Source organism: Cheilinus undulatus, linkage group 16 (assembly GCF_018320785.1).
Source record: "Cheilinus undulatus linkage group 16, ASM1832078v1, whole genome shotgun sequence".
Classification (NCBI taxonomy): Eukaryota; Metazoa; Chordata; class Actinopteri; order Labriformes; family Labridae; genus Cheilinus; species Cheilinus undulatus.
Window position 1 is genome coordinate 19903490 of NC_054880.1, and position 19685 is coordinate 19923174.

A 19685-nucleotide genomic window follows, 5' to 3' on the forward strand; every position below is an offset into this window, starting at 1 on the left:
ATTTTTAAGAAGGCTATATTTAACCAAAGCATAAATAAACACAACATTTTTTGTTGCTTTGACAAGAGTGGTTATTGATAGGGTTAGAAATAAAACATGGTTTTAGCATTTAAAAACTAATATTAGCATTCTTAAAAATTGATTATCATGTGGTCAGCAGCATACTATTAGCAGTTTGTTTCTGTAAACATTAATTTTATATAGCATTTTGGCAAATCAACATAAGCTATATTTAAATAAACAATATTCTCATCTAATTTTGAAAAACTTGATATATTGCCCAGTCCCACTAGAACCAGACATTCAGTAGCTTAACATAAGAATTAGGAGAAAACATGAAACCCTCTTAACAGCAATTTCTCATGCCAGAAAGCCATAATGTATTAATGACTGGTTGTTTTAATAAGGAGTTGTATTACTTAGACAGTGACTCTTTTTATTAAACAAGAAATCAAATAAGTGTATTTTTTAAAATTATGTTGAACCATTTTTGAAAATATGTGATCAGAACATACTTTATGTGTAAAAAATGCAAGGAGATTTGATGAAACTCAGTAATAATTCATCCAGACAGTTAAACATGGCATATTTAACAATGTGCTGCCTGCATTATTCTTATTTCCTCTGGGTTTCCAGGCAGACTTGTGTCCTAGTTTAAAAACAAATGCTGTATCAGACCCGGTGCTGCGGACCACTGGGAATAGAGAGGCTGACAGAGATAAAACACATGACACCTTGGAAAAATGCCTCATCAGGGACATCTTGGATTAGAAACACAGTATCAAAGACTGGCTTGATTTTTGTTGCATTCAAACCCACAAGCTACAAATAGGCATAAAGATGAGTCACAGACAGATCTTACAACAGTAAGCTCAGACATGGACATCACCGCTGACCAGAAGAAGCAGAACCAGGTCAGCTTTTGTACACGGAGGAAACAAACCGTGTTAAAGGGACCTAAACACCCCCAAGAAAAGCAGAGTGTAAGAACCCTGACATTAGCCTCAAAGTTTTGAGAAGTTCAGAGAAGTCATTTGAATGAAGTCCAGTGGTGAGTAGAAACTCAAAGTGTGTAGCATAATAGTGTCCAGAGGCAGATATAAGACATGAAAAACGGGTTACAGAGTGCAGAAAGATCAGGCAGCAAAGGAAGGGAAAGTTCAGCAGAAGAAACTCTGGAAAGAACTGGCCTCAGGCTCCTGAAGAGAGAACAGAGTGGGCATCTGTTAAACGTTCACACCAGCTGAAGAAAAGAGTTACAGTTTGATAGCTTGAACTGCTCAGCGTGGTGGCTGCAGATCGGTTGGTAGAGAAGGTTAATTGGTGGGTGGTTTGATTATAAAGCCTGTTCTGAACTCATCTGTAATAACCAAAACAGAACTGTGATAGTTTTTTTGGATATACTAGATTATGCTAATGTTATGAAACAAGTTGGATTGTTGTATACGTATATGGACAGGGTGTCTCTGTTTCCTTCTGTAAATGAAGCCAAAATACTCTGATAAAAACTGCCATATTGTGCAGATTAGACCTGCTAAGTGAGGCACACATTAGTTAGTCTTTTAAAAGTATTTTGTTTTCTCAAAGTCCTCTTGTGTGAGGCCAGCATAAGGGGGACTCAGAGGAAAAAGGGGAACCACTGCTGTAGCCAGTCAGCAGGGGGAAGCTTTTCTTAGACACGAGTTGGGGGGGGGGCTACAGAAAAAATGTCTGCTGTCTAAATTGCACAAATATGTGAGCAATGCTTCAGCACCAAAACATTTCCAACATATTCGTGCAATTTAGGCAGTGTGCAGGAGACTAACTGCAATTTTTGATGGAGCCATTCCTCTCCTGAAACAGAGGAGAGGAGTTCTAGTTCTGGTTCTTTTGTTGAAATTGGCCAGTAAAACAACAGAGATTGTTTCTTTATAAAACACATAAAAATGATCAAAATACGGAACATTTGACAACCTCAGCGAGTAGTGAAACTTTATAAATCTGAGGCAGTAGGTTACATATAGTCATGAAATATGGCGTGCAAATATACAGTGACAGTAATAAAATATTTTCTTATAAAAGTTGTAACCTGATCGTTCAAGCTACAACAAAGCATATACTGTAAAACAAATCCAATAACCTAATTCAGTGCTATAAACATGGAAAAGTCTTTCGCTTGTTTAATTGGTCTAACTAATTGATCACAACATTTCTGGTAGGAAAAACCACTTCAGTCCTGATTCTTTTTCTCTTTTCAACAGTGAGAGATTAGAAGACATGTATTTGAAGTTCCTCTCAAAGAAACTTTGTTCAAGGATGTTTGACCTGGGGGGTCAAAGTGTTTGTGGATACTGTTGGTTTTTTGTTACTATAGTAATAATCTAAGTAAGCATGCTAGTGGGACTGAACTGAAAATGCTTTTGCAATTTGTGTTTCCTATTGTTTTTCTTTTCTTGGCCTTTTAGTAGAAGAAGATAAACTTTATCAATCCAAGAAGAGGACATTTAAATCCAGGGCAGGGCATCTCTCCTATCAGACAAATTTCCAGAATTGGCCTGACCAGGACATGGTCCAGACATTCTTTGATTCCCAACCCAAGTCCTTACAGACTCAGCTACTGACACCCCCAAATCTGTTTTCTGCACGTCCATTACATCTTTGTCCAAAGTGAATGAGAGATCCCGTCTTTTTGCTCCTCCTATGTCTCTTCCATTTTTCCTCCCTAAATCTTATTTTGGGCACTTTTTTCCTCACTCAGATTAAGGGTCTTTAGATTCAGGGCAGATCGAGGGTCTTTGGATACAGGGCAATGCATATGCCTACAGATTGTACAGACCTCTGTGGCTAGTTTTGAGTTTGGACTGCAGTAAATTAAACTGGAATGATTCAAGTTGACTCAAAATGCTTGTAGTCATCTCAGCAGCATGCCAACTCCATGCTTAATGTATTTAGTCACTTTCACATGTGTTATATTGATATATTAGCATGGGCAGAACACCTGGACATCTTAAGTCCAACCCTGAATCAGTCTGCTGTCACAGTTCAACTAGCTTACAGGTTTTACTCCATTATACAGATAGAAAAATTATGCCATCACTGCCCATAATAAAACAGAAGTCCTGAGTGGCCATGTGTGTGACTGGTACAAAAGCAGCACGACAAACCTGAGAGGTCATCAGACTCCATCCATATCCCTGAAAAATGTGCTTTACCATCACTGTGGTAATGACAAAAACAAGCCGGAGTGCTCTCCATGCAGGTCTACCCCTCTGTGCTGCCCACACACACTCCACACGGCCTCCCACACACACTTCACTGCCACCATTTTACTCTTTTAGGACCTTGTTTAATTGAGAAGACAAGAGCAGTGTGTCACACTGATCTGTGGTGAAGCCACTTTGAGAGCATTTTTAAAAATTCAATTTCTGGAACCAAAAATAGGTCAGTCTTGATTTTAGAAAAGCAACCATATCTACAGGTTTTATGTAATGAAAGCAAATTACATGTTGTGATAATTAATCTCCCCCTCTCCACTGCGCTGCTAAGTCTGTGTACCATTGGTAAACCTTTCTTTGTGTCAGGGAGAGCTGATATGTGTCTGTGTATGTGAGACACAGAGAAAAGCTGTGATAAAAAGAAGCGATGGTTAGTCATAAGAACCACTGTTGCTGACTCCTCAATGAAGTGTGAAGAGGATTATGCAGAGGAATATTATACACAGGTACAAAACTGATTTACTGTCTGATAAATCAGTGAATTGACTGTCACATCTGAGGTGAGGGCAGCAGACTTCTTATGAGAAAATGGGGTAACTGAGGCTAGATATTTGCTGTCTAACTGGCAAACCACAAAACATGTGCTAAGCAGGGGCAGCTCAGTAATTTGGAGGCCCCCAGGCAAAGAACCAAAATAAGAACCTTCCCATTTAGCAAAAAGCAGGTGAAAAAAATATTTCATAGCATTTATTTTCAGTTGACAAAGCCCTATAAATACAGAACCACACGTTATAATCCTGTTACCCACACTTCGGCGATTCTTAAGTGTCAATATAATATACTATTGAAGTATACTATCAAAACAACACAAAATTGTACACTCAGAAAGAGATATGGTAGGATGGCCATCTCTATCACCAAAGTACAGTGTCATTCTCTAGGCGACATCAAAACCAAATGTGATCCATCCATCTTCTTCTGTGCATCCAGGGCTGGGTCACGCTGGTAGGAGGCTGAGCAAGTCAATCCAGACAACCCTTTTCAGCTCCTTCTGGGGGATTGCAAGGCATTACCAGACCAGACAGGATATATATCCGTCCAACATTCTGGATCTTCCCCAAGGTCTCCTCCCAGCAGGACATGCCTGGAAGACCTCCGAAGGCAGGCACCCAGGAGGCATCCTGATCAGATGCCCGAACCACCTCAACTGGATCCTTTCAATGTGAAGGAGCAGTGGCTCTACTCTGTCTTCTTTAGATGTCTGAACTCCTCGCCCTACCTTTAAGGCTGAGCCCAGTCACCCTCAGGAGAAAACCTATTTTGGCCACTTGTATCCGCGATTGCACTCTTTCGGTCATTACCCAGGGTTCATGACCATAGGTTAGAGTTGGGAGATAGGTTGACTGGTAAATTGAAAACTTTGCCTTTTGGCTCAGCTTCCTCTTCACCTAAATGGTCCAGCACAACACCCGCATACTGCTGATGCTGCACCAATCTCACGGTCTCTTTTACCTTCATTTGTGAACAAGACCAAGAGATACTTGAACTCGTTCACCTGAGCCAGAGACTCACTCCCCACCTGGAGGGAGCAATCCACCGTAATCGGGCACAGAACCATGGCCTCGGACTTGGAGGTGCTGACTCTCATCCCAACCGCTTCACACTCAGCTGCAAACCATCCCATTGCCAGCTGGAGATCCCTAGCTGAGGAAGCCAACACAACCACATCATCTACAAAAAAGCAGAGATTTTTGTGGATTTGGAGAAGGCTTACGAACGTGTCCCTCAGGGGGTCATGTGGGGGGTACTATGGGGTCCCGGGACCGCTGTTGTGAGCCATCAGGTCCCTGTAAAACCAAAGAGAGAAAGTCTGACACCTTCTTGATGCTTGTTGGCCTCTGCCAGGGCTGCTCCGTATCTACAATCCTGTTTGTGATTTCATGGACAGGATCTCAAGGTGCACTCGAAGGGAGGAGGGTTGAGCAAGTGGTAATGGGATTTTCCCACACAGTAATTTCCTGTTTTATGGATTTGATGTTTTAATATAATGTTGTAGTATAATATGCCTAATCTAAAGAAATGATACAGACTTTGGAAGGGTTTGAACTCAGTAGGGGATACAATGATCATTTCGCAGGAATTTTCTGATCGATCAAACTCTGTTTTGATGCTATTTCAATTAATGCTGAACACCTTATTAACATTCTAGGTATTCATCTTCCTTAATAAAATAATTTTAAACATCATGTGTGACACACTCCTTTGACTATATCTTGAGGTCCTTTGGAGAACAACGCCCCAGGTAACTGCCTACATTTGCTTAACAGTAAAACTACCCATGGCGCAAAGGAGTCTCAGTTCTGTTCAGTGGATAGAGGAGAAGTTACAGGCTACAACTGATTACAGTTAAAGATTAAAAAATAATAATAATAACTTTAAGAGCTTTGTGTTTGTGGTACTCAGTAAACCCATAAGGACCTTGTTATCATTAATGTACCGCAGGCTGATGGATGAGCTGCCACCCTGTTGCTCACTCTTGCTCTCAGTAGGAGAGAAAGCATCCACATTATCCTCCATAACATCATAGGGCTGGGAATCCAAGGGTAATGTAACACGAAACAAGATGACTATTATTTAATGGTGGATAAAATCAACACTGTTTATTCAGTATTCCACGTATGATGAAGCATATCAGCAGGTGGAGTTATTTGACCAGTAGGCCAACAAAAAATAAATCAAGTGATAACTATAAGCTTGTATATGGTAAGATGAACTTAGCTCTGCGGCATTCAGCAAAATAGCAAACATTTTCCTTCAATAGTCCCTCTAAAACTTAGAGAAAAGATTTTACAAAAGTATATATTTTTTAAAATCAATGCTGCTGCATTAAACCGCCTTTGAGAAGCTTTCCATTTGCTTTGATTTTGACGCCCCCCTGTGGACTCAGCAGTTGGTCTCATCTCTTGATTATTCCTGCTGTGCCTCACTAATAGGGAATTTTCTTAAAATCTAAATACAGTTAGTCTGACGCCTGGACCATTCCACAGGTTATAACAGGAATTAGTTACAGAACATCAGTGTAGAAATAATAAACGTGTTGCTGATGGGCTCATTAAGGCATCATCAGTATTCATTTCAGTTCACTTATAGCCAGCTTAAGAAAAACCTTACAGGAGCTTTAATGTTTTGTTTGTTTGTTTTAACTGCTGAGGGAGTGTTAGGTGTTTAGTAAAATTATTCTAATACAACATCATTTTAAGTTTAGTGTTGCTGCTTTTCCTGAGAAGGAATGTAGGAGTTTAAAAAGTGTCTCATGTCTTAAGTAAAGTTTTAAGTTTTGCATCAGTGCATTCTCTCACCTTAACAAAGAGCGGCCAGGATGCTTGAATGTTATTTTTTCTTTAAAAAAGGAGTATACATGTCTTGGTTTAAAACAAGAATACTTAATCATTTGGTTAATTTCAAATTCAACATACACAAAACAAAACAAATAACATAAACTAAAGCAATCACACATTAATGAAAAGAGATGGATTTCAAAAAACAGGAGGGAAATTATGTTCAAATTAATGAAACCTGTCATACATATGTAGTTAAGAAAAAAGTATGATTATTTTATGATGTATAAAGTTGCATAAAATGAAAATACACTGCTCATATCATATTCAGGGAACATTTTTCAGCTGAGACTTCAGAGTATGTAGAATTTTTTAGTGTAAGCATGGCCTAGCATTCGAAGTCTTGACTGTACCTTTACTGGCCACGTGGGGCAGCAGATAACCAGAATTCAAACTCAAAGCACTGCTGATGTAATACATAAAATGTCCACACGATGGAAGCATCAGAACAGAAAAACAATCCTAATAGTGTCTGCAGTCTCTGCAGTCCTTTTATAGACCCAAAAGAACAGCTTTACAACCTTGTTAGCCTGGAACCACGAGGCCAAACAGCTATCACATAAATATTAGTTAAAATAGCGATCAGTCTTTAGAATCCTTCAAAAATGTCAGATCATTTTCGACCAAACGACCTGCAAACACAACTCTTACAATGGCAGGGAGAAATAAAGCAATCTACTTGTTTGATCGCAGAAAAGAAAAAAATATCTTTTAATGATTGTGTAAATCCACAGCAGACTTACTGTACATCGAGTAACGACAAGTCTAAAACTTTTTAGCGACGAAGCTTTATTCTCTTCAGCGGAGATAGAGCTGCATGTCCCAAAAGAGCGGCGCTGTGTTTTTAACCTTCGTGGGAAATGTGAGTTTCGATCGTAATACAGTAATTATGTTGATTAAACATCAGGGATCTATGACGCGATGCTCTATCAGAGCTCTTTGCAAACATATTTCCGAAAGCCTGTTTCCTGCTGGGGATGTGAAAGTTGCCTTTTTTAAATTCTAAATACAACTTTCGGTGCTTTGCTTGAACATTTTTTTTCTTCATTTTGATTTTGTTCTTTTTACGTCAGTTGTATGACATCGTGTGGGTCCGTATGTCTACTTTCCGAAGAAGTCATGAGTAGCCTATGTCATCGCAAAATCAAGAGACATGACAGCCAGACATTAGTCATCTATATTAAAATGTGACTTTACAAACAGTTAGGAAAAGGAATAAAAAGGTATAAATAATGCTGGTTGCCCGATAGACTAATTGGTTATTCTTAGAGAGGAGACAGGCCCATGTCCTCTTTATGTGCTGAATTGCCTTAGCTGCAGTGATTTGTGTCCCATGTCCTCTTTGTGTTGTTTTCCTCTCTATAGGCTGTAAATCTGATTTCTCGGGGACTGTAGGCTCCTGTTAGTGCAAATTATTAAGGTCTGGTCTGAAGGCTAATTATTGAAGCTTCATAAATGGAGGTCCTAGCATTTTCAAGTCGAAAAAAATAACGAGAGAAATACTCGATGTAAAACGCGAAATGCAAAGAGGAAATCATCTAAAGAGTGGAAGGAAAATGCGTTTGAATTTTTTTGTCTTTTTAAGAGGATGTGAAGATTCAGAATAAACAAAGGTGGTTGATAGCTATAATAGACTAAAACCATAGCATCATTCGGTTATGATAGTTGTTTTTTTTTAAATAGGGGGATTATTATATAGCCTGCATATAAAATGCTTAAATAAACCCCTTTAACTCCACCAACAATACACGACTTTGACAAACAGCCATAGACACAGTGTTTAGCATTTGACATCAAACTTGTGGATCCAACAACCGAACATATTCAAAGGTGTTAGAGACTTTTATGCCAGGCCAGCGCTCTGGTTAAATGTTTCTGTTTTCTTACCTTAACTAGTTAAACAACAGTCCACTTAGGTATGTGTCTGAGTCCAGAGGTAAAAAAAAAACTGTAAAAAATGGTCCTCAGAGTTTAGAAACTCATGTAGCTCCACTGTAAGCTTGAACACAAAGCCTGTTGAGTCTTAGCTTCTATCAAAGGAGCCAATACATTAAGTTTATATAATGTCCTTCTCTTTTCTTTCATGTGATGTCCATCCCTTCAATGTAATTATTTTCTCTATAAGTCATGCAATAAATAGATACATAAAAAAAACATTTAAAAATATCTTTGGGATACATTCAAAAAGACTGAGTTTAAAAATAGTCTACAAATATTTCATAAACACATCTACACTTTATCTATTCTCTTTTTCATTCTAATTAAAATTAACATAATGGGTACACAGACCTGCAAAAATCCACAATCTAAGCAAATGTTGGAAAACTGCCTTTCTTTTATTTGTTTATGGCTTGAATTATAGATTTAAAAATCCATGTTTGATTATTTTTCCTAACAAGTGGTTAAAACAAGCATACTTATAACTGATTAAACTATTTATTCACGGCAGGCATAAGGAGTATCTTGGTAAGACAATTCAGTCTTAAAGTTTTATTATTTGCTCTATTCTTCTCATGGTTTGTAGAATGAATAAGAACAAGTTGACTTAGCAGAAATGATTAAAGCTTAAAGACAGGCCTGCAGACACGACTTTCACCCAAGAGATCCAACACTTGAAAAAATTAATTGTTGGACCGATTGAGCAGTGGAATTAAATTCACTCAGCTCAAGTTAACTTCATTCATCTTGTTAACTCAAGATAAATAAATAGAAATCATTATTTTTATTCCAATTTAAGTATTTTTTTCTTGTTAGAACTATGTTTTATTTCACTTTCTGCAAAAACTGATCTTAATGTTGCTGCTGTCTGAGTTTTTTTATGTTATGTTTTTTTGAACTGTTTCCATTGCTTGATTGCAGACCTGTGCTGTGATTGAAATTTTTAAAATATTTTTAATGATTTCTAAAAGATTTATAGGCATCAGACTCCTCCTTTTTAGGGAACACTGATGAAACCTGTCATTGTGGTTGATTTCAGCATTTATACTGTAATGTCTTTACTATTTAACATATCTTATGAACTGAGTGATCTACTTTTTTAACAGCACATTCTAACCAAACTAAAAAAACACTGGCATTTTGGTGCACTATTGCAGGTTATTTTGCTTGTGTTATTTGTAAAGCAGAAGGCCAGGGGGAAAAATGTGGCCCCACTGAACAAAAAATTTCAGATTGGTAACACGCACTTGAATTAGTTTTATTCAGCAAAAGTTAACAAGAAGCATGAAGTTACCCTGAGCTGCAACTTGTTATTTTGAGTTGAATACATTTAATTTTGTAAAGAAGTGCACAATTTTCTTCTATAGAGACTCTAGTGAACGATTGCATTAACTACAATGAAAAAAAAAACAGTTGAACATCTTAAAAATTGCTTTTATTGGTGGAAAGCAATTCAAAGAAGTTTTCTCCACCCATGATCTGACTTGTTAACTTGAGTTGAGAAAAAAAAACTTAATTTATTTGCTTTTTACCAACTGAGCAACATTTTAAGTAAGTTTAAACAATTTTTCTTTTCCAGTGTACAATTCACTCATAAATCGGAAAATCCACAAGCAAGGACATGGTTTAAAATGTTTCGGCTTCTTACAGCACAAGATATTTTTAAAGTTTTCTCTTTTTTTATGAAAAGAAAATCTTTATTATTGCATCAATAAAGGAACAATAAATATCTTTTGAGCAATGTCCTTCGAGTACTTTAAGTAACGTCACTAGGATTTTCAACCAGAAGATGAACAGGTTTTATTCTAGAAAGATGCGAGAAAAATAATTTTAAAAAAGATCAAAAGCCTGAGAATTTAACAAATAGTATTTTCTGCATTCATTTCCTAAAGAACTCTGCTTATTTTAAATTTTCTTCTTTCTTTTTTTTCTTTGTTTTCTTGTTTTTCCAATTTTCCCACGATAGCAAAGACTGATCTGTTTTAAATATGCAAATTCTCTCTGACACATCAGACATAGGGGGTCCAGAAAGTGATACAGAGCCTGCTGGTGGTCCCTCATAGACCACCAGTTGACTCTAAGCAATCCTCAGCATAGTAGGAAATGAGTATAATTGAGAAGCATCTGAGATATATTCCTTGATATAGTTACACACTAAGCTTTAAGTACTTCTTGATGCCCTTTAGCTGGATCTGTTGTTGTATTTTGAGTTTTTACAAAAGTATTTTAAACATGCAAATGCCTGGTGTGTAGAAAAGGCAAGCACATTTGTGAAATAACTCTGTTAATTCTGAAGCATGCCTTCATCTCACGGAGTGCCCCTTCTTTCACTTAGTATACACCACCATGTCTCATTAAGCAGCTATTCAAATCAGAGCTGCACCATTTGAATATTGGCGCGACGTGGGGGTGAAAGGGTGCCAGGTCTGAGTCCTCTTGCATGCACGGGCACAAACAAACACACTGAATCCTTGTGGTCAAGCTAAAGTATTACAGCTCATATTTACAGTGAGAACAGGTAAGGTTTCGCACATGTCAGCTGTATGGACATATGGCTCGTAAACGTGCGTAAAAGTCAGGATTTGATGCACTGCTCGTCGCCCCTGCGCGCACTGCAGCCTGCATGGTGTCTGGCCTGGCAGCAGTAAAACAATGGAGGGATGTGAGGGTGCTTTACTGCTGTCGGAGGGTCTGAGACAAACTGTGACCCAGCAGCCAAAAGACTGTCTGCTTCTCACGGCCTGGGCATAAAGCGATACTATATGTGAATGAGGCAACGAGGGATTGTTTCGCACGGTTTTTACCTTTGATTTTGAACGCACCACATTGATCAGAAGAACCGGTAGTTGTTTGATGTAACAACCACGAAGCTACATCATTCTTCTAACTTTAAATGTCATGATAACTTCAATAATTGAGTTTGATAAAAAAAAATGTGTGACACTGGTGCTTAACAGGTTTGTCTTAAACCTTGCATTCTTCATGATGAATGCATAAAACTGGTAGTTACCACCTCTTTATTGCATTTATACCGTATTTTACGTTACAGTGGCCTTCGCCTAGCTTAAACATATCGTGGACATTGTTGCTAAACGTTTAACTTTACTCCTGTCATAAAATAGGCTGTCACAAGAATAAATAACCAACTTGGGTTTCTGTTGGTAGACAAAACTCCTTCGCAATCCAGGAAGCCCTAAAAGCAACCACGTATATCTAACATAACGTTAAAATACATCAAGCTAAATGATAGTGCCGTTGTGTAACTCAGATGATGGTTTATGTTGACAGATGCCTTACTAGATTCTTTTTTCCGGGAATAAAGGTAGGCCTATATGTACATTAAAGTTTTTAGCATGTTTTTCTTCTTCGTGTGTGTGTTGCTTTGCTTTTATTACTATATTTTTTAGACCTTCCTGCCCAGAGACCCCATGTAAATTAAATCTGGCCCTGTAGTTGTGTTGTGCATGGTCCTAGACAAAAAAAAAAAAGCTTAGTTTTATTTTTGCTCAATTAAAAAGAAGATGCATACAGAGCTATAGAGAGCAAAGGGAGAGGCAGAAAGCTGTCTTTAAAACCTAAGAAAAGCTTATATGTTACAAAATTAGAAAACCACACTACTGACATATAGAAAATAATGAACACATAACAATGTTTATGTGTTAAAACATCACAATCAAAGCAAAAACAAGAAAAAAGGTGAAGGTATGGATACACCAACAGAAAAAAAATTCAATGTATAAGCAACACCACAACACTTCTCTAAACCAGAGCAATAACACTACAAAACACAAAGCCTATAAACATATAACTTACAACATACAACCTGAGTTAAATAGCAGTTAAACTAAACTTTAAATATGTACACTGTAAAAAAAAACAAAACATCAATTTAACTCAGAAACACTGAGTTGAACAAACTCAGTTTTGGTTACCTGTTATAAAAACTCCATAAAAGCCATAAAAGCTCAAGAAGTTGATTTACTTACTGATTTAAACACATTAAGTATTTAGAATTTGTAACTTTGTTCACTACTCTGTAAGACCACACAGTAGAAGATGGTTGAAAATAAGCTGTTTGCTTCAGAATCCAAAACAGCTATTTCAGCTCTATTTCTGAGTTGATATAACTCATTCTCAGTTTGAAGTTAACAGCACTCAAACTATTTGCATATTTTTTTCATTGTTCTCAAATTATTTGACTATTGTCTCTTAATCTGCATAGTTTTCCCAGAATGCCCTTGGGCATAAAAACCCTTTTCACCAAGAGTGAAGTTACTCAGATAAAGAGATCCCACCTATGGGAGGCAATATTAATGTTGAGTGGATAGGACACAGAACTTAATGAGACATCAGCTGCTGGTTCAGTGGGTCGCTAACAGCCATCGTTGCATATGGTTGCTTAAGTTAGCCTACCTTGGGTAGAATGGTAACTTAAAAAATACCATTTATTCAGTGAGCACTACTTAACTTTTTAAGGTATTCAGCTGCCTATAATATTTTGAGTTCTATGAACTATAGTAAGGGTATACAATGCACTAAAAATCATCTAATTCAAAGTATTGCACACTAAAAGTAGATGACTAAACTCAAGAACTGCAATCTCTAACATTTGCATCTCAATTTTGAACACTTTGAATTATTTATTTTAAACTAGTATTGAACACTTAAAATAGTTCATTTCAAACTAGTATAGCAGACTTTAAATAATTAAGTTAGCATCAGTATTTATCACTCCGAATATTAAGTTTGTGTAACTCAAGCACATTTAAAGTAAAAAGTTATTTAAACTTACAAAAGTCAAGTTAAAGTTAACTTGTTATTTCTATTGTCCACATTTAAAGTAACCTCAGCTCATTTTATTCTACAGTGCAGGTCTAAGGTTATACAAGTAGGCCAATAGAACTTGAAAACTGTCTATGACTGGACTCACTCAGTCCCACCTAGTCAATTTATAGAACAATAATCAATCCAGCTTGATTAACGTTGAGTGAACTAATTATTCATTATTGTGTGCACTTTTTATAACTGTACTAGTTGATACAACACATTATATTGTGTTTCTTAAATTCTGCAAGATATATACCAAATGAATAAATAGGTGTTAGTTGAGCCAATAGAAAAATATTTCAATTGGAAAAATGTTCTTCCAACTACAGTTTTGACTGAGCATGAGCAGTAGCAACATGAAGTATTTAGTTGGGCCCCTCAACTCAAAAAAGCTGTGAAACTTGTTACTTGGCTATTTCACATCAGCCCCCATAATAGTTTTACAGTATATTCATGAAGTAACATCAAACCCATAATTCTACAACTGCTGACATAATTGCATGTTTTTAATTGAATTTACCAGCTCACATCCTTAGTACTGAAATTGCAAATGCAAATTAGTACAAACTTCTGTTTATTATAGGCCTACCTGCATGTCTTGTTAAAAACAACCACGTGTTGTGAAGATTTGTTGACTATTATTTACTACAGGCCCACTATGTTTGGGTGGACTGCAACCATAAAGTTCTGTACAATACCCGTATGATTGGCGGGTGCAACCTTTCATTGAACCCTAACTTGGACTTATAATTTCACATAAAACTACATCGGACTATCCTGTTTCCTCGTAAAGGCCTTCAGGTAAAAGTTTGTTATTCTGTCGGTGAACCCTCTAACTTGAGCAAGTGGACCTTTAATACCAGCTTAACATTGCTCCTTTCACGTTTTCAGTTTCGTGAATCCAAACATCTTAGTTCTAGAGTTACTTATGGACTATTACAATCAGCGCTTCTAACGGTTTTAAGTCAACGAGCCGCGTGCAGTCTGGTTAGCTTGCGGTTGGGCGCTCGCGCCTCTGTGCTTTGTAGTTCCTCACAGAGCTAAAGAGCTTGGTGATAGATTGTCTGTGTGGACAATGAACGCGATTTAAAAACGCTCAGGAAAATAAACAACGGAAGCGATGTCTTTCTAATGAACTGAACCTCAATAACGATGGTCCACGAGACAAAAACACCACGAAGGAGAACTTTTTGAGAGGTCATCAACAGGTGCGGGAGCAGTTATCATTTATATGAAATGAAACACTGAGCTATAGGTTCGACTTCAGTTTTCATAGATAGTGAATGTAAATACCGTGGGAAATTCAATTTGTGTTATTCAATTTAGGCACACTGATGTGGCAGATGTGGGGTTTGGTTAACAGCTGGATAAACAGCACATAACATATTCTATAATGTTCCAAATTTAGCCTGTCATAAATCCTACATAGGTTTTAAAAATGGAATTTGGTCCAGAACTCTTCTCAGGTAGCCCATGGCCTCTAGAGCCAAGTACTTACTCCTTACAACCTGACAACCCCGTACGTTTTAATCAGTGGATTACAAGTGGGCCATAATCATTTTTCCACAATTAAAAGTCATCATTAAAATATCAGGCTCTTCTTAAAGCATATCTTGTCATATCATTATGGTAACAGATAAAAAATGTGAAATAGGACATATAAGTGTGTTAGCAGTGTTACAACAGAGATGCAGTTATCCGGCCTCCGTGTGTGTGAAGGCATGTCCACCCTGATGCCACACATCAACATGCATGGCTGAGTGAGTTCACTTTATTTCATGCAAATGACGAGCACGTCTAGTCTGTGCATATACATACAAGACAGACAGGACATGAGACCACATACAATAAGGTTGGAGAGGATTCTTCTCCAACTGATTGTAAGGATTTCTGCAAGGATTATCATGATAATTAGCTGAGCTCAGAGCGCCTCTCGAGTCTGTCTTAAAAAGTTTGATGTGAGACAACACTTTCTTTGAGAACTGTCAATTCTGGGTGAGAAGCCAAATACAAAAGACGAGACTATGAAACCGTCTGAATATGAAAGTAACTTTATCTGTGTTAAAGTGAGGTCTGCAACACGTTTATCAAGATATCCAAGTAAAGTCTCAAGATGAGTACTATTTGTCACTATGAGGATAAGTGTGAGTTAAATGCCTGTAGGAATAACTCTTAAAGAAACTGATTTAATGTTGAAGCATTAGGAAGATATGAGCACTTTAACAGAATGTGGGTATTGAAATATCTTAAATATTGAATGGCTTTACTGGCTTAATGCAGCTTTTATTATAGCCTATGGATCTATAAAACCATAAAATCGTGCACATAAAATACAAATACACTCGTATTAAAGCCCCTCCAGGACCCACAGAACTGTTTGCAGCATGAATGAATGATGAAGCGTACCGTGCACTTCTGCATGCGTCTGTTGGGGGGCGTGAGAGTTGCTGCCATAGGTCCTTATTACAATCACAGCAGCCGCCTTGCATAATATAAAAAAATCTCAGAGGGTGGGAACATTGTTACCTCACGGACTCACGAGGGGGCGGGACTTGGACGGCGTATATGATTTTGGACAAATGAGACGTAAACGCATTTGGAGAGGCAGCGGCGGTGAAGATGTAGCTCCTCTAACTCCTCTCCCTTGCGTGGTGAGGGGAGGACGGGGTGGGCTGAGGATGTAGATCCAAGGATAGAAAAAAAGAGAATTTGTTAGATTAAAAAAAAAAAAAAAATGGACGGTGCCGGCGGGACGTCACGATGCGCCGTCGCCACAATAAAACCCAATACGTCGCTCGTGAACGCGCGCACTTGGCTCCCAGCATGCCGCACGTCCGGAGGGAGATGTGCTTACCAGGAACTCATCCAAACCCGGTGCATCCCACCCTGCTGCGCCTGAGGAGGACACAGTAAGAACCTTTTATGTATACTCTTATTTATCTCTTGCATTTTTAGTCTGAGTCTGTGCAAAAAGCTGCAGAGAGGCGCCAAAGAGGGCGCACGCTTATGCTGTAGCATTGTATTCCGTATTTAACCCCATCGAACGTCTCAAATCTAGTCTGCATTTGTCAAAGTGAGGCTTCCCCGCTCTCAACCCATCTTAAAGTGTGCATTTGTTGTGTGCAACAGCAGCGGTAGTGAGATAAAGGCTGGCCATCATCAGATGGCATCAGCAGCTCACACGTTTAGTTTCACTTGTGGCTGCTTGTGGCTACTTTGGTTTAGTACAGGATAAAGACATGTCCAAAGAGAGTTAAGGGGAAACCTGTGCATGAAAGCATGACGTTTATAAGCAGATCCATCACTAACTTTAGTGGGCTTTTTTCTGATTATAGTCACAGGTGATTTCCTGTCTCCCATGGGGCCTTTTCATTAGTTTCATCCATCTAAACAGGCATTTATGGCAGTGGTGAATGAGGATTTACACGTGTCTACTCCGTCATGTCCATTCTGCATTTACGTTCTGTATAAGAGAAAGTGTTCCAGGGGTGTTTTTACTACAAGTCCTGCTTTGACGCTCTCATTTCTCTGCTGCCCACAAAGCATTTGGATTTTTCATTAAAGCTGACCTTGGATCAGCCTTACTCTTTGTTGCTATTATCCCTACCATTGCATAAATTCATCTTGCAACATTTCAAAGCAGTTGAGCTCATAAACTGGAGGCATGGCAAACCCTAAAGGCTTCTAATCTATAATTACACACTTCCAGTGGGTCATTAAACGCCTCAGGCCGCTGTGTTGTGTTGGTGGTGTCACTGTGGCCTCGGGCGGTGCAACCTGCCGCAGCCCGCTGTTACGTTGGGCTGTGTTGTGTTAGGCCTGCTTTCTGTCAACAGATTACGAGTTGAGAAGGATAACATTAGGGAAAAGCGTGCAAAAAAAAAGAAAGAAAAGGTGATTATTGTTGGCTATACATGAAGCCAGCAGCGTGGCTTCCTGCAGCCTGGGATTATACAGCACGGTGCCAGCGCAGAGAGCTCTTACATAAGGCCTTGTTAATCTGTGGTGGGAGCCAGAGTTCCCTCTCACGCATGTTTGATTTGTTCTAATTGTTGTTTAATTTCAGTTCAGTTCATTTAATGGCGTCTGCGTCAAATGGTGACCCTCCGAAAGTTTATTCACTGTGATTCTGAACTTCTATTGTAACTGATGCTGATTTTTTGGTCTTTCAAACATATTTTGCAATACTTTTCTAAAACACAGAGACACTGTAAACGTGCACAGCCCACGTCCTCCAATCCTCCAAATTCAGAAATGACTGAAGGCTACATGTGCAGCTAACATGACTCTGCACTAAAACTGAACAGGTGCATTCAGGTAGAAAAGCAGCAGGGGAGAGGAGGGGGGATGATGACGAGTGTAAAGACATAAGACATGCTCTTAATTTGAAAGGGGGCCTTTGTATGTGTGTACTGTAACATCCCAGGAGTCCACACACTCTGCTGCAGAGTCACAGAAGCTGCAGGTGCAAAGCTGTGACTCAACGAGCCTGCTGCTGAGCAGCACACATACTGTGGGCTCGTGTGGGGCGTTCACTGACCTAGTGGGCACGTTTCCCACGCAGGGTGTTTTCCAGGAATTTTCTTCAAAGAGTGTGTGTTTGTGTTATTCTGCTTTTTAGGTATCTTCTGGGGATATTTTATAACAAATTTGTTCCTATACCTTAGTCATTTTTTTTCTTTTTCCTTTGCAGAAATGTGCACCTAAACGCAGCAGATTAAAAGATGAGGACTTCCTGCAACTTCCAGGTAAAAATAAAAAAACCTACAGATTTTAATTATTATCACTAAATTATCAGCACGTGACTCCAAGTGACAGAGTTAATGCTCTTCAAGAAAATTAGCTACTGTACAACATCTCTCTCTGTAACACACTCACTCAGACACACACATTGAGAGCATGCAGCCGCAGCATGCTGGGTGGAACTAATCGATTACTCGTGGAAATCATTTGAAAATCCTTTCTGGGCCCTTTTTTGTGAACATGAATGTTCCGCTCGGATTTTGCAGCATTTACAGCAGCTTTTTACGCCCCTGACAATCTATTAAAGTAGAACATTGCTGTGTATAATGCAGCTGAGGAGCAATGAACGAAAACGTGCATGTGTGTCATTTCCCTGCAGGGACCTGAGAGTCAGCTGGACCTGCAACTCTGGGTGTTCATAACGTAGTCTTTCTTTATTTTACTATTTCTTATGTAATTTCTTTTTATAGCTCGGATTAAGGTATGGTAATTTGTACACGTATAGCACCTTATGATAACTGGGTTAAGAGCAAACAACATGTAGACAAAAATGCTGATTTCCTTCTATATTGGTCTTTGAATTGTTTTCATTCAGTGATGGGAGAAGTACACCTTTATATTTAGGTGAATTTTGAGCTTAAATTGTTCCCACTTCTAGCCTACTGTTAACTTACCTCCAGCAATGGCCAGTATTTGACCTCACTTTAAAGCACGAGTTAATGCTTAAAAAAGCAAGTGACTGAATGAATAGGTTCAAGAAAAGTATGCTCAATAAATCGGCTAAATAATGTGCTACAAATGTCGTTATTAAATTTGAAGAGCATAAAACACACATCCATTCAAATTAAAAACGCTTAGAGGCTACGAGACAATTATTTGAGTCTAGTAACACCAGCCAAAATGCTATTAAATTCAAAGCAATTACAAAAAAAAAAAAAAAATCAAATTTTATGTCATCGCACCTTGAGCACGCGCACACCTTCAGCGATGATTCTGGCCATGTAATTCAAAACAACTTTATTCCTGCCAATAAGCAGCTCAGCTCTCAGATGTGTAAATACACTTAGTAGAAAAAATGCACTTTAGCACTGCCAAGTTTGAAAGCGTTGTCTTCGATTACAGAAACTGAGTGTGCATGTGAGGTCTTGATCTCGTGTTTGTCTGCTGAGTGTGTCACGGCCTGAAAACACCACAATGATCTCCTAATGCATATTTTCTGTTTGGCAAAAATCCAAACTGCTGCACCGCCAGATTCCTCCTCCTTCATTCAGACCTGTGGAGAAGGAAAACGACGGGTGTAGATGTTGCTCTCTATTTATTTTGCTTGAATGTGACAAACCTTTGGCTCTAAATGGTTCTGTTCGTTCAGAGGTGTGTTTGGACTATTTCTGCTTCCTTTCCATGATGGCGCGCGCATGTGTGTGTGTTAAATAGGCATCACACCTCGCAGCTAACGCATTAATTGAAAGCTAGTGATACCAGTGACGTCACTCTCCACTATATCCCTCTCGCTCCCTAAAAGCCATTAAACACGTTAATAGGAAAAAAGGGAAATGCTTCTATATACTGAGTATTTCCCATCATT